The sequence below is a fragment of the Solanum dulcamara genome, chromosome 7 (genome assembly GCF_947179165.1).
Source record: "Solanum dulcamara chromosome 7, daSolDulc1.2, whole genome shotgun sequence".
NCBI lineage: Eukaryota > Viridiplantae > Streptophyta > Magnoliopsida > Solanales > Solanaceae > Solanum > Solanum dulcamara.
Window position 1 is genome coordinate 37,457,646 of NC_077243.1, and position 12,698 is coordinate 37,470,343.

Below are 12,698 nucleotides of genomic sequence, written 5' to 3' on the forward strand. Positions count from 1 at the left end.
AAGGAACGTCAAGGAAAGTTACCTGGTGACAGGTTGGGACTGAAACATCTAGTAAAAGTCTCGGCGGATACCCAAAGTATTTGCGGTCAAAACGGAATAGGTATGGAAGCGTGTTAGACCCATAATGTTTTATTTAAGTTATGAAATTATACTATTATAATATTATGTTGCTTAGAAAATTTACTCTATTTCAATTATCATGCTTGATTTAGACATAACATATTCCCCTTTAGGAGGATTAATTATATTTGTTAAATAAGATGATTATGTTCATAGGTATAAAAATATACTCACTCAGATTATCGATTTATCAAACCAGCGATTTTCTGGACCAGTTTCCCCAGTTGGTATCAGAGCCATAATATATGTTAAAAACTTAGAAGTAGATATTACACAAAATATGTCCACTTTAGATATCAAGATTAGAAAAGAAAATAGTGAAAACAAATTTGATAAAATAACTGAGGCATTAAAATGCGATGAAAACTTTAATGATATAGTTACATAATGAAAAGGCTACTCTCTTTCAATGATATAAGGATAGATAATTCCATAATTTGAAAATTTAGAAGACATATAAGGAATAGCCAAGAAGGCAAAAACAAATGTAAAAAATTAATATTATTACTACAACAAGAGGATAAGGAAGAGGCTTCCATAATTCGGGCTCAAAAATATTAGCCGACTATGATATGGTTATTGAAGGGCTAACAAATAATATAAAACTAATGAAAAATAAAATTAATACACATCCTTCTAGTGTAGGATAATGAAAAAATTACCATCTTTTTCAGATATAAGACTAGATTATCGTTTATATTAAACTTTTCAGAAAAATTTAAAAGTCAATAAGATAGAAGAAGAATCTTATCAAAGATATTTAGAATAATTAGATACTACAAAGATTGAACAAATAAAGAAAACACAAGAGTCAATAATTGCTAATAATGATGAGATATTATCAAAAAAAGATAATATAAAATTACTTAGTGGTTATTATTTTAAACAGCATCCAGCTAGTTTAGGATAAAATAGGCAATAAAACTAATTATAAATTACTTAATGAACAAGACTCTCTAGATAGAGCAAGATTTGTACAAATTACAAAGAATGATAATTTATTTTTGGAAACTTAATAATTCAAGAAATTTAGGTTTTAAAAGATTTGGTAAAGCAAAAAGAACACAAAATCTTAGAAGAACCTACAACCAAAACCACAGAGACGATAGGATCTCATATTTCTAAAAATAAAAATATCTAAATGATACAGAGGAAATAATTTAAAATGGTAAGCTCTGATTCAAAAAATTCTAAAATAGATAATCTTATAATAAATATAAAAGAAACCAAGTTAAAAAATGAAGGTGATATGATAAATTTAAAAATGGATACTAACAAACCAGAAGAAGTAGATTTTAATCTTAATATTACAAAGCTTCCTATTTCGGGAGGGTATGATGATGTGCATGGAGGCTTTGACTTCAGAGACAGAAATAGAGGAAGAGTTTTACTTTTGAATTTCGCAAGAGCTTTTGAGTTGGTGATAGCCAATTCGAGTTTTCCAAAGAAGGAAGATCACTTTGTAACCTTCCGTAGTTTGGTGGCTAAGACCCAGATAGATTTTCTACTCCTTAGGAAGGATGATAAAGGTTTGTGAAAAGACTGTAAGGTCATTTCGATCGACAACCTTACAGCCCGACATAAGCTCTTAGTGATGGATTTAGGGATCAAGATGACGAGGAAGAAGAGGGTCGAGAATGACCGACCTAGGATCAGATGGGGGAGTTTGACCACGGCTAGTGCCCTGGATATAAGAGAGAAATTGAAGGATATGGGGGCCTAGGATTGTATTGGGGATGCGAACAATATGTGGGATAGGACGGCTAGTTGTATTAGGGTTGTAGCAAGGTAAATGTTAGGAGTCTCGACGGGTGTAGTCGGCATTGAAGGGACTGGTGGTGGAATGGAGAAGTGCAAGGGAAGGTGGAAGCAAGAAAATGGTATATGCGAAGTTGATAGAAAGCAAGGATGAGTTGGAGAAGTGGACCAATAGGGAACTTTATAAGATAGCGAGGAAGGAGATGAAGTCAGTGATTTCGATGGCAAAAACGGTAACTTTTGAACGCCTTTATGCTGAACTAAAAAAGAAAGGCGGGGATAGGAAATTATTTAGGCTAGCCAGGGAGAGGAAGAGAAGGGCATGCGATGTGGATCAAGTGAAGTGCATTAAGGAAGAGCGTGAAAAAGTATTGGTAGAGAAGACCCTCATTAGACAGAGATGGTAGTCATACTTCCATAAACTCTTGAATGAAGAAGGGGACAGAGAGATTATGTTGGGAGATTTGGAACATACAGGTAGAGTCACAATTTTGGGGGTTGCAGGAGTATTACGGTCGAGTAGGTTAAGGGAGTTGTTCGTAGGATGCATTAGGGAAGAGTGATCGAACTTGACGAGATTCTTGAGAATTTTAAAAGAGCGCGAGCTCAATAGGTTTAGAGTGGCTGACTAGGATATTTAATGTCATGTTTAAGACAGCAATGATGCCCAAAGAATGGAGGTCGAGCGTAATGATCCCCATATATAAAAACAAGAGGGATATCCAGAAATGCAACAACTATAGAGGTATCAAGCTTCTAAGCCATACTATGAAAGTGTGGGAAAGAGTGGTGGAGATGAGGGTCAAGAGAGGCGTGTCTATTTCAGAGAACCAGTTCAGATTTATGTCAAGACGCTCAACTACAGAAGTCATCCATCTTATGAAGTATAGGGAGAGAAAGAGGGACTTTCATATGGTATTCATCGACCTAGAAAAAGCTTATGATAAAGTTCCACAAGAGATACTATGGAGATGTCTGGAGGCTAAAGATGTACCTATGGCGTACATTAGGGTGATCAAGGACATGTATGATGGTGCCAAAACTAGGGTGAGGATAGTAGAAGGGGACTTAGAGCACTTCCCAGTTGTGATGGGGTTGCATCAAGGATTAGCTCTCAGTCCGTTTTTATTTTTCTTGGTGATAGATGGATTGACACAACAAATTCAAGATGAGGTTCCATGGTGTATGCTTTTTGTGGATGACATAGTTCTGATTGATGAAACTCGTAGTAGAGTTAACGCTAAGCTAGAGGATTGGAGACATACCTTGGAGTCTAAAGGGTTTAAGCTGAATAGGATCAAGACAAAGTACTTAGATTGCAAGTTCAGTAATACACCTCAGGAGGTTGGCGCGGAAGTTAGGCTTGGTGACCAGGCCATCCAAAAGAAAAGTAGTTTCAAGTACCTTGGGTCTATCATGCAAGGCAACGGGGAGATTGACGATGATGTCACACACCGTATTGGGGTAGTGTGGATGAAATGAAGGCTCGCTTCCGGTGTGTTATGTACAAGAAGGTGCCACCACAACTTAAAGGCAAGTTCTACAAAGTGGTGGTTAGACCGACTATGTTATATGGGGCAGAGTGTTGGCCAGTTAAGGTCTCTTACGTTCAAAGGATGAAAGTTGCCGAAATAAAAATATTGAGATGGATGCCAGGAGTGACAGGATTAGAAACGAGGCTATTCGGGACAAGGTAGGAGTAGCCTCGGTGGAAGACAAGATGCAGGATATACGACTGAGATGGTTTGGGCATATGAAGAGAAGAGACACAGATGCCCTAGTGCGGAGGTGTGAGAGGTTGGCCATGGATGGTTTCAAAAGAGGTATGGATGGCACAGCTATAGCTTACCGAGGACATGACCTTAGATAGGAGGGTGTGGAGGACTCACATTAGGGTAGAAGGCTAGTACATAGTCAAATTATTCTACCTTATTAGTAGGTGCATTAGCGCACTATAATTTCATATGCTCTGATTTATGCTATTATCTACTACTTTCTATACTTCTGTACTTTGATTATTCTATTTTATTTATATCTCTCTCGTTATTTGTTTTACCATATCGCCTTGAACTTCTTAACTTATTATCCTTATCTAACCTCTTTTTATGCTTTTATTGAGCCAAGGGTCTTTCGAAAACAGTCGTTCTACCTTGGTAGGAGTAAGGTCTGTGAACACTTTACCCTCCCCAGACCCCATGTTATGAGATTTCACTGGGTTGTTGTTGTATTACCGAGCTTCCTACTAAGGCTGAAACTAGCCGAATAAGTTTCAATAAACCCTCTAAGGCTTATGCAGGTATAAACGTCGCACTAAGAGAAAAAGATAGTCATACCCCCGTAGGCTCAATGAAAAGTGAAGGGATTAATCCGTTTGGATTATATCTAGATTTAGATTGTATCAATAGTACTGAAGAAGCTATAGATAAATGGGAAACTTCCTTAAGAATAGCTGTAACAATAAACAAAATGGATTATGATACCACTAAACACTTTATAAAATGAAGTTTATTAAATAGTGTATTAAGATTTTGGCAAAACCTAAACGAAGCCACAAAAATGATATTTTTGGTACTGATGATAATATTGCTAATTTAATTACAAGAGCTACAGAAGTCATAAGATTAGAATTTGCCGGAGAAGGTAACTTCTTAAAAGACCCAGCAACGATAAAAAAATATGAACTTGCGTTGTTACGATTACAATTATGTGACATGTGTGAAATAGATAAGTACATATGTGTTTTCAAAGATTACTATTATTACATTTATACCAGAGTAAAAAATACAGAAGTGTATTTACTAATGTTTTTTACTAAAATTCTAGACCCTTAGGGCAAAAAGTTAATAGATACTTATAACTCAGATACAACCGATATCTTAGAAAAAAGAATAACTCATTTAAAGGATATGTTAAGCACAATCCAAAAATATCAATAATGATTGGATGTGAAAGTCCTTATTATTACAAAAATATTAAAAGAAAATATAAAAAGAAGAAACTCTTTAAAAAGAAATATTTTAAAAAGAGAAAGTCTAGATATTACAAAAAGAAAGGATATATTAGATATAACAAACTATTTTTCAAAAGAAATAATAAGAGAAAAAATCCAAAAAAATGCAGATGTTATTACTGTAAAGAGATGTGACACTATGCTAATAGATGCCCAAAGAAATTTGCTAATAATAGCAAGAAAATAGAAATTGATGAAGATATTGAAGAAATGATAAAATCAGAAGAATTTATACAATTAAATAACTATGAATGAGTCGAGTCTGATGATACAATTTTCATATTAACATATACGGATTATTATTCCTCTTTAGAAGAAGATAGTCAAAATAAATAACGAAATAGAAACAGTCCAGGATATAATAGAAGAAACAATAGAACAAGTTGGAGAATATAAACAAGATATACGTATTGATAAAAGAAAATTAAAACAAATATAAAATGAAAAGTTTTCTTTAACTAGTTACTCAGTATTTAAAGTAAATACGATTGAAAGATTAGGATTAAGAAAAAGAAAAATCCATTTATTTTATGGATTAAATGTCCAACAAAAGAGCTTTAGAAATTTCTGCTACTTTTAATAAAATAATGATACCCTTACTATCTAAAAAAGATATTAAAGATAAATTAGAAAAAATAAATATAGAAATTCGAAATACTTTTGGATGGATACATATAGGAGCAATCCAGATAATGATAAAATCCACATTCAGAGAAGGGTTAGATACCCAATAGATTTAGCTATTATAGATAACGGGATAATAAACAGGAAAGAAGCCTTCTTAGGATTTTACGAGGAAATTTACAATACGGAAAGATTAAGTTTAATGTATACCCACGAATTTCATATCATCTTCTAGATAAAGACTTTGATAAAACTCTAAGCTTAATACAAGATTTTAAAAGAAAAGAATTCTTTCACAAAAATAATAGGTCATATTCGATAACTTATGTTATTTCATATGCAATTTCAAATACTCATCATTCAGATTGCTTTGCTATAAAAGATACAATAGATTATCCCTATTTATTTGAAGAAGTCAGTCAAATACAAATGTCTAGCATAGCCAAAATACAAGAAATAGAAAATACGCCCTTAGACTTAGATTTACGACCTAAACCCTTGTATAACCAACAAGATTCAACGTCTTGATTATCTTTTGATGGAACTCGAGTCATAAACCCTGCTGCATTAATAAGAAAAACGCAATTAGAAAGATTTATATGACCTATCCTAGAAGCAAAAAATAATGAAATAAAAATTTATAAGATAAAGTGAGAATGTTTTAATGGTATAAAATTCATTCTCATCAACATCCTATTAGACACAGGTGTTAGTGGAAATTACATTAGCCTTAAGTTGTGTAACCATCTCCAACAGTATAAATTAAAAGATAAATATCTTTATATTGATTTCAACGGGAAAAGACATGAAATAGCAAACATGATAGAAACCATTTTAAAATTCGAAGATAATACCATACCTATAAGATTACTAGTTGAACAAGAAGGGAACAATGATACTTTAGAAATCCTATTGGAAACTACTTTCATAGATAGTGTAAAACCATATGATGGGCTACACTTTTTTTTATACTTGATCAAGCTATAAAAATTACTTACGATGATAAGATAATATTCTTATGAAAATGGCAAGCCAATATAGTATGTATGTATGTATATATATATATATATATATATATAGGAATAACGTATAAAGATTATAAATCAGAATATTTTACTGCCTATATAGACAACGAATTGGAAAAATATTGTTGCAGACCAGAAATATTTCCCAAAGAATACCATCAAAACTTACCTATTACCAGAGGAAGAGATATATCAAATAATATTATAACAATGTCTAGAGGCATTGCTCAACTGATTATATTATTATGATACTTTTTAATAAAATGTCATCCATTTTATTTTTATAATTCTAGACAAGATGTACTGTTAGAAAATAACTTTTTAGAAATGTTTCATAGTGTATCATATGACAGAGTTCTATTTCAGATAAAATTTAAAACTCCTTGTCAACATACGATTATTGTAAAATATTTTTAAAACTGCGTATTCAAAAAGATTACCTATCATCTATCAAGTTTTTAATATCTATCATGGCTCTGATACCAATTGGAGAATTGTTCCAGAAAATCGTTGGTTCGATAAATCGATAATCTGAGTGGGTATATTTTCATACCTAAGAACCTAATCATCTTGTTTAACAAGTATAATTAATCCTCCTAAAGAGGAATATGTTATGTCTAAATCAAGCATGATAATTAAAATAGAGTAAATAAACAATACCTATTAAAGGTCAATCAAAGAATAAGATACCGTAGCCTACCTCGAAGCCGAACACGCATGCTCCAAGTCCATTTCCCAATAATTTTTTGCTCCAAAAACGACTCCAAATGTCTCCATGCTATCAAAATGTTGATCACCTAATAAATACAAACGTTTTTAAATCAATATCATATTTTTCGGACACAGACCCAAAATTGGGTCTAAAATGAGATTGTGGGACCCACCTACGAAATTTAAAAACCAACTCCATCACAAGGTCTCAAATAGCTCAAGGAACTTCTGCCCCAAAAATAGACACATTTCAAGCACCGAAAAAGATCAAAACAACCCCACCAAATTCAAGCCTTAGAATAGCTCAAAAAGGCAAGAAATAACGAATTTATGCGGAACTTACATGATTTTTAGGACGAGAAAGGGTCCAGAACATTTTCACAAGAATTTCCAACTCACCGGAACAATAATCACGAATTTTGGTTGAGGATTGCTCTTAAAATTGAAGTTTGATATGTGGAAAAATGAGAGGAAAAGAGCTGGCGTCGGGCCTTAATAGACCTCACTTTGTGTTAAAACACAGGGACCCTTCATGATCTGTGGTGCTCACCACGGCCCGTGGTGAGGTCCCGTGGCAAGAGACTTGGAAAAATATTCCTGAAAGTAGGTCTCTGAAGTTTATTCACGGAGACCTTAACGGTCTGTGAAAGGCATCACAGCCCGTGAAGAATGGTCGTGGTGCAGGTCCTGCAGAACATGCCCTCCACGAATCACACCATGATCTGTGAAATGCTTCACGACTCGTGGTGGTCGACCGTGGTCTTTGCCTTGGAATGTTTTCTGAGGACTTTGCATATGGTTCACCACTGAGGGCTTTACGGCCCGTGGTGATCACCACAATCCGTAGTCCTCCTTCATGGTCCTTGCTTGTAGGTCTGATCCCTTGAATCACCACCACGGTGACTCACCACAGCGCGTGGTGCATCACACGACCCGTGATGGCCTTCCATGGTCGGTGCCTGGTGCCACTTATCTGCACTTCTTTGCACTAACACTCTTTGTTTCTATTTTTTGGGAGTTCTCAAATTTTTAGGGTTTTACACCAACTAAATACGGAATTTCAGGGCTAACAATGCTGACAAAATTTTTATCCGACCGCATTTACCAAGAATGTTGATCGAAATTAACCTTAGGCCAAATTTCAAAGGCTAAAGCGCCAAATGGCCCCAAACTCGCTTCAATTGTCTCGATGCTCATGCTGACCATACTACTAGCCTAATTTGGTCATTTCAGAGCTGATGAAACCATCGAAATTCCATTCTGAGGTCATTTTCCTGGAATTTTGACCGAAGTCAACCATTCAAACTCCAAAAGCTTCAAAAATAGGAAAAACTGACATAAAATCCAAACGACCGATCAAACAGCCGATCTATCAGTGTCAGCAAGTCATAAAAGGCTTGGGGTCTCTACAGAAAAGCTCTAAATACTGAAAAGATCAAAAGTCAAGAATGACCTTGAGGGTCATTACATATATCAATGAGCCACCAGAGATTCACACCTCGAGCTCATCAACAATAAGTATAACAATGTATCCCAAGGTTAATAAAGAGGTCATTCGAAATCATACCTCGAGCTCATCAATAGAAGAAAACGCCATAAACAATAAGATTACCAATATTTCCAAATCCTTTATACTTATTTATTAACAAAACTTAACATCTTTCCAATAACTTGATTATTTTCACAAGCAGACACTGGTTATGGAGCCATAATGAACAATCACAACAGGTAACATGGCAAAAGTGCACATATCACACACACTTGGAAAAAGTCCCCACTAAAGGCTTCAAGGTACTAACCTGGAAATCCAGCGTCTCAAAAGCAAGGCCTCGGGCCCAATATATTAACAAAATAAGAAAAACAAAACACCATTAAAAGCCCAAAAACACACGAAAAAGGGAAATGTAACCAACCAAGTCAAACAATTGGCATCCTAAGTTTCAAGTCACCTAGAAGCAAATTCTAAGGATACTAAACGGTGCAAAAAAGACAAGAAAGCACCTAAACTAAAGCTTCAACGGCTAAAATCCAAATTAGTTACCAACGATGGCCATCAACTCCTAATTTTCTCAAAAAGGCTATCAACAACTAGAACCCAACCTAATCATACGATATTACTCATAACATATAAATTCTAACCGATCCAAGTCTAAAAGAAAGAAACTATAGCCTACCTCAAGGCCAAAATCGCACATGAACTATTAAATCAGAGCTTTTTCTTTTCGGGCCACCTTCGAACGATGCCACTCTACCAAAATTATCGAAGGAAATATCGAAACAAAGCTAACAATACCCATATTACCATAATTAAACTTAAAATCAAAATGAGTCAAAATTTTCACATTGGGACCCGCACACAAAATTGAGAAACCAACACCGTCACGAGGTCTCAAATAGCTCAAGGAACTTGTGCCCCCAAAATGGGGACAATCCGAGTACCGAAAGGGCTCAAATTAGCCCAGCAAGTTCAAGCCCTAAGAGGGTCAAAAATGGAAGAAATCGAAGAATTTACGCAAGATTTACAAGATTTTAAGGATGAGAATAGGTTCCGGAATGTCTCCACAAGAATTTCCAACGCAATGCAATAAGAAACACTGATTTTGGTCAAGAATTGCTCTCAAACTCTTAATTATTCTAAATCCCGAAATAGGACATGAGCTACTGGAATATGCTCTTTTATTTCACTGAAGTCGGTAAAATTGCTCATCGCGATCGCAGGACCCAATTTCACGATCACAAGACCTGGCCAAAATACCCTTTGTGATCACGGCAGTCAACCCTGCGATCGCGGTGACCAAATGACCCTTAGCTTTGCGAAAACGGTGATGGAGTCCGTGATTACGATGGTCAACATTCCATAGCTTTGGATCGCATCCCCTCGCCTGCAAATGCGAAGAGGAATGGATGTTGCACCAGCAGTTCAGTTGGTGTTGAACTTCAGGAATTTGGAATTTCCCCCGATGAGGATTCAAAATTCATTTGGAACCCCATTAATGTAAATGGACTATAATACCTAACTGAAAATGACATTCCAGACTCAACACAATCGACAAAATGACCCATGGAGAGAAACACATAAGACACACAAACGGCTAAAAACTCATTTTGAGCACCTCGGAAATTGAACCAAAGGTCATTCTAGACCAAACTCGGCATTCCGAATCTAACCACGCTGACAAAATTTTCATCCAAACGTTTTTACCCAAAACGTTGACCGAAGTCAAACTTGGCCAAAATTTTAAAACTAGAACGACAAAACACACAACTCAAAACGAAAGCTCCAAAATTCGAACCAGCCTTCCTTCTAGACCAAAATGGACTTTCTGGAGCTTATGGAACCGTCGAAATTTCCATACGACGACTGGATCTCCAAATGTTGATTAAAGTCAACTCTTTTCACTTTAAACTTCTAAAAAGGGGAAAACTCGCACCAAGCTCACCCAACCACCTCGGGGAGTGTGTCACCCATCCCAACATCACACAAGGCTATAAAGAAGCTACGGGGAGGGGTAAAATGATAAATTCATACAAAAGCACAAAAATGATCTTGGTGGTCTTTACACAATACTACACTCCAAGGTGGTGTATATTTTTTTCTAATAATCAAGAACAGTATGTATCTTATCAAACTTCCATTTTTGTTACTTAAAGTTCATCTTTCATAGTACTGCAATATACTCAGTAATAAGAGATAAAATCTGTCTTGTTTGAATTCAAATGCAGTTTGCTATAACTGAAATGACTTACCTAATCATATTTTTGTTAACACCCATTCTAATAGTTATGTCTTTACCCACTTCTCTATAATGTAAAACTTAGCTTAACCATTAGTATTGATTTCACGAACCCTTTAAAATGATCAAGTTACTTCATATTGGATCTTTTGGAGTATTCCAATGCCTCCTAATTCTATATCAAATGATAAAGAATAAGACATCCAAGGATATAATATAAGGCTATTGACCTCTAAAGTCTTTAGCGACCCAATATACAATGGCTTAAGCCTTATGGCCGCCAAAGGCATTTTAAACTGCCGCCAAATATTTTTTTTGTAGTGGTGAAGATTTTGACAAATACATAAATATTATAATCAACTAGCAAAGAGAGTACTTTCACGTAACTCCTTAGGTTAGTACAAAAAGTGTTTCTGCATTCACACTTTGAGAAAGCAGAACAAACAGATGACAACTATTATTATTCACTCTCATATAAATCGGGGACGGCTATATGAATTCCCGATTCTTCATTTAAGCGCATTACATATAATCCTGAAAAAATTCAGAAAGCTAAAATAGAAAATATTGACCTTATTTTGAAGGGAGTAGGTCATGACAAAATAAATAGAAGAATTGACAACAAAGAGTTTCGATGAGCAAGTCCGTCACTCTAACTAGAGTACTATTGAATAACAGATTTAGTGAAAGAACTCAATAAATTTTTTTCATCAAAAAAAATTCTTTGACAAGGAAAATACTTCAACAAAACTAACTTACATCACTATTTTTTTTCTTATTAAACTTAAAAAAGGAAAGGAACTGAACTAACCAGCTTAAGGTAAAAATAATTCAACCAATTCACCAACTCAAAGGAAAAAACAGAAGATATAATATAAAATTTTCTTGAACCATTCAAGCAAATCCGCAGAAGACATGTATAATGCATATCGCACAGGCGAAAATCACTGCACATATGAAACCCTACAAGAACACTCCATTTATCCTCTTGACCTACTATCTCCAACTCTAACTCAGATTTAGTTCTCACACAACAATAAGCAGTGCTCTAAATAACCCAATTTCAGCAAACAAAAGATTCCTTGCTCCATCGGGAATAATAAAGATAAAAAGGGACAAAATCAGATAAAAGAGAAAGAAATTAAACTTACTATTGATTAAGCAGATAATCTCAATAGTAGAGTTCTGAGTGAGGAAATTGCAACCTCCTGAGTTGTGGAGATGAAGCCCCGTAGCTTTTGAGATCTGAGAAAGTTGCCTTGAATTTTAGGGATTTTGGGATGAAAGTGAAATTTTGGAGTCATTTTTTTACTTTTATTTCAGTCCGCGCATCTTTTTGCCGATATATTGACTATTAGAGACCAGTTTTTCACTTTATTTTTAGATCAAAATAATATTTAAAAAATAAAAAATTCTTTTAGGGACCAAAAAATAATATCGTCCCTAGAAATATACTTTTAGGGATCGGATTTGTAATTTGTTGATAAATCTTGGTCTCTAATAAGCTTTTTTCTTATAGTGTGTCTTTTAGATTTTTGACTTGCCTACTTGAGGATGTAGTAGGCATCATAATGGCACCATTTCGAGTTGTGACAAAATTAAATTTTATGAAAAAAATTAAATTCAATTCTGATGCAAAAAAATAAATTATGATTTTGTAAAAATTACCTTTTGCACTCAGTTACTTTTCTAAAAGTGTAGAAATCAATTTTATGC

General features: G+C 34.7%; 1 long non-coding RNA gene across 2 annotated transcripts; it reads right to left on the bottom strand.

The window, feature by feature from the left end:
• Nucleotides 1–5,814: 5,814 nt before the first annotated feature.
• LOC129895536 (uncharacterized) lies at nt 5,815–12,339 on the bottom strand. Of its 2 annotated transcripts, none has more exons than XR_008767800.1 (3): nt 12,134–12,339; nt 7,238–7,334; nt 5,815–6,071 (listed from the first exon to the last, which is right to left on the bottom strand). It is a non-coding gene; the product is annotated as an uncharacterized LOC129895536 (long non-coding RNA). The 2 variants fall into 2 exon arrangements; XR_008767799.1 differs by having other exon boundaries at nt 5,815–6,074.
• Between the last annotated feature and the right edge of the window lie 359 nt (nt 12,340–12,698).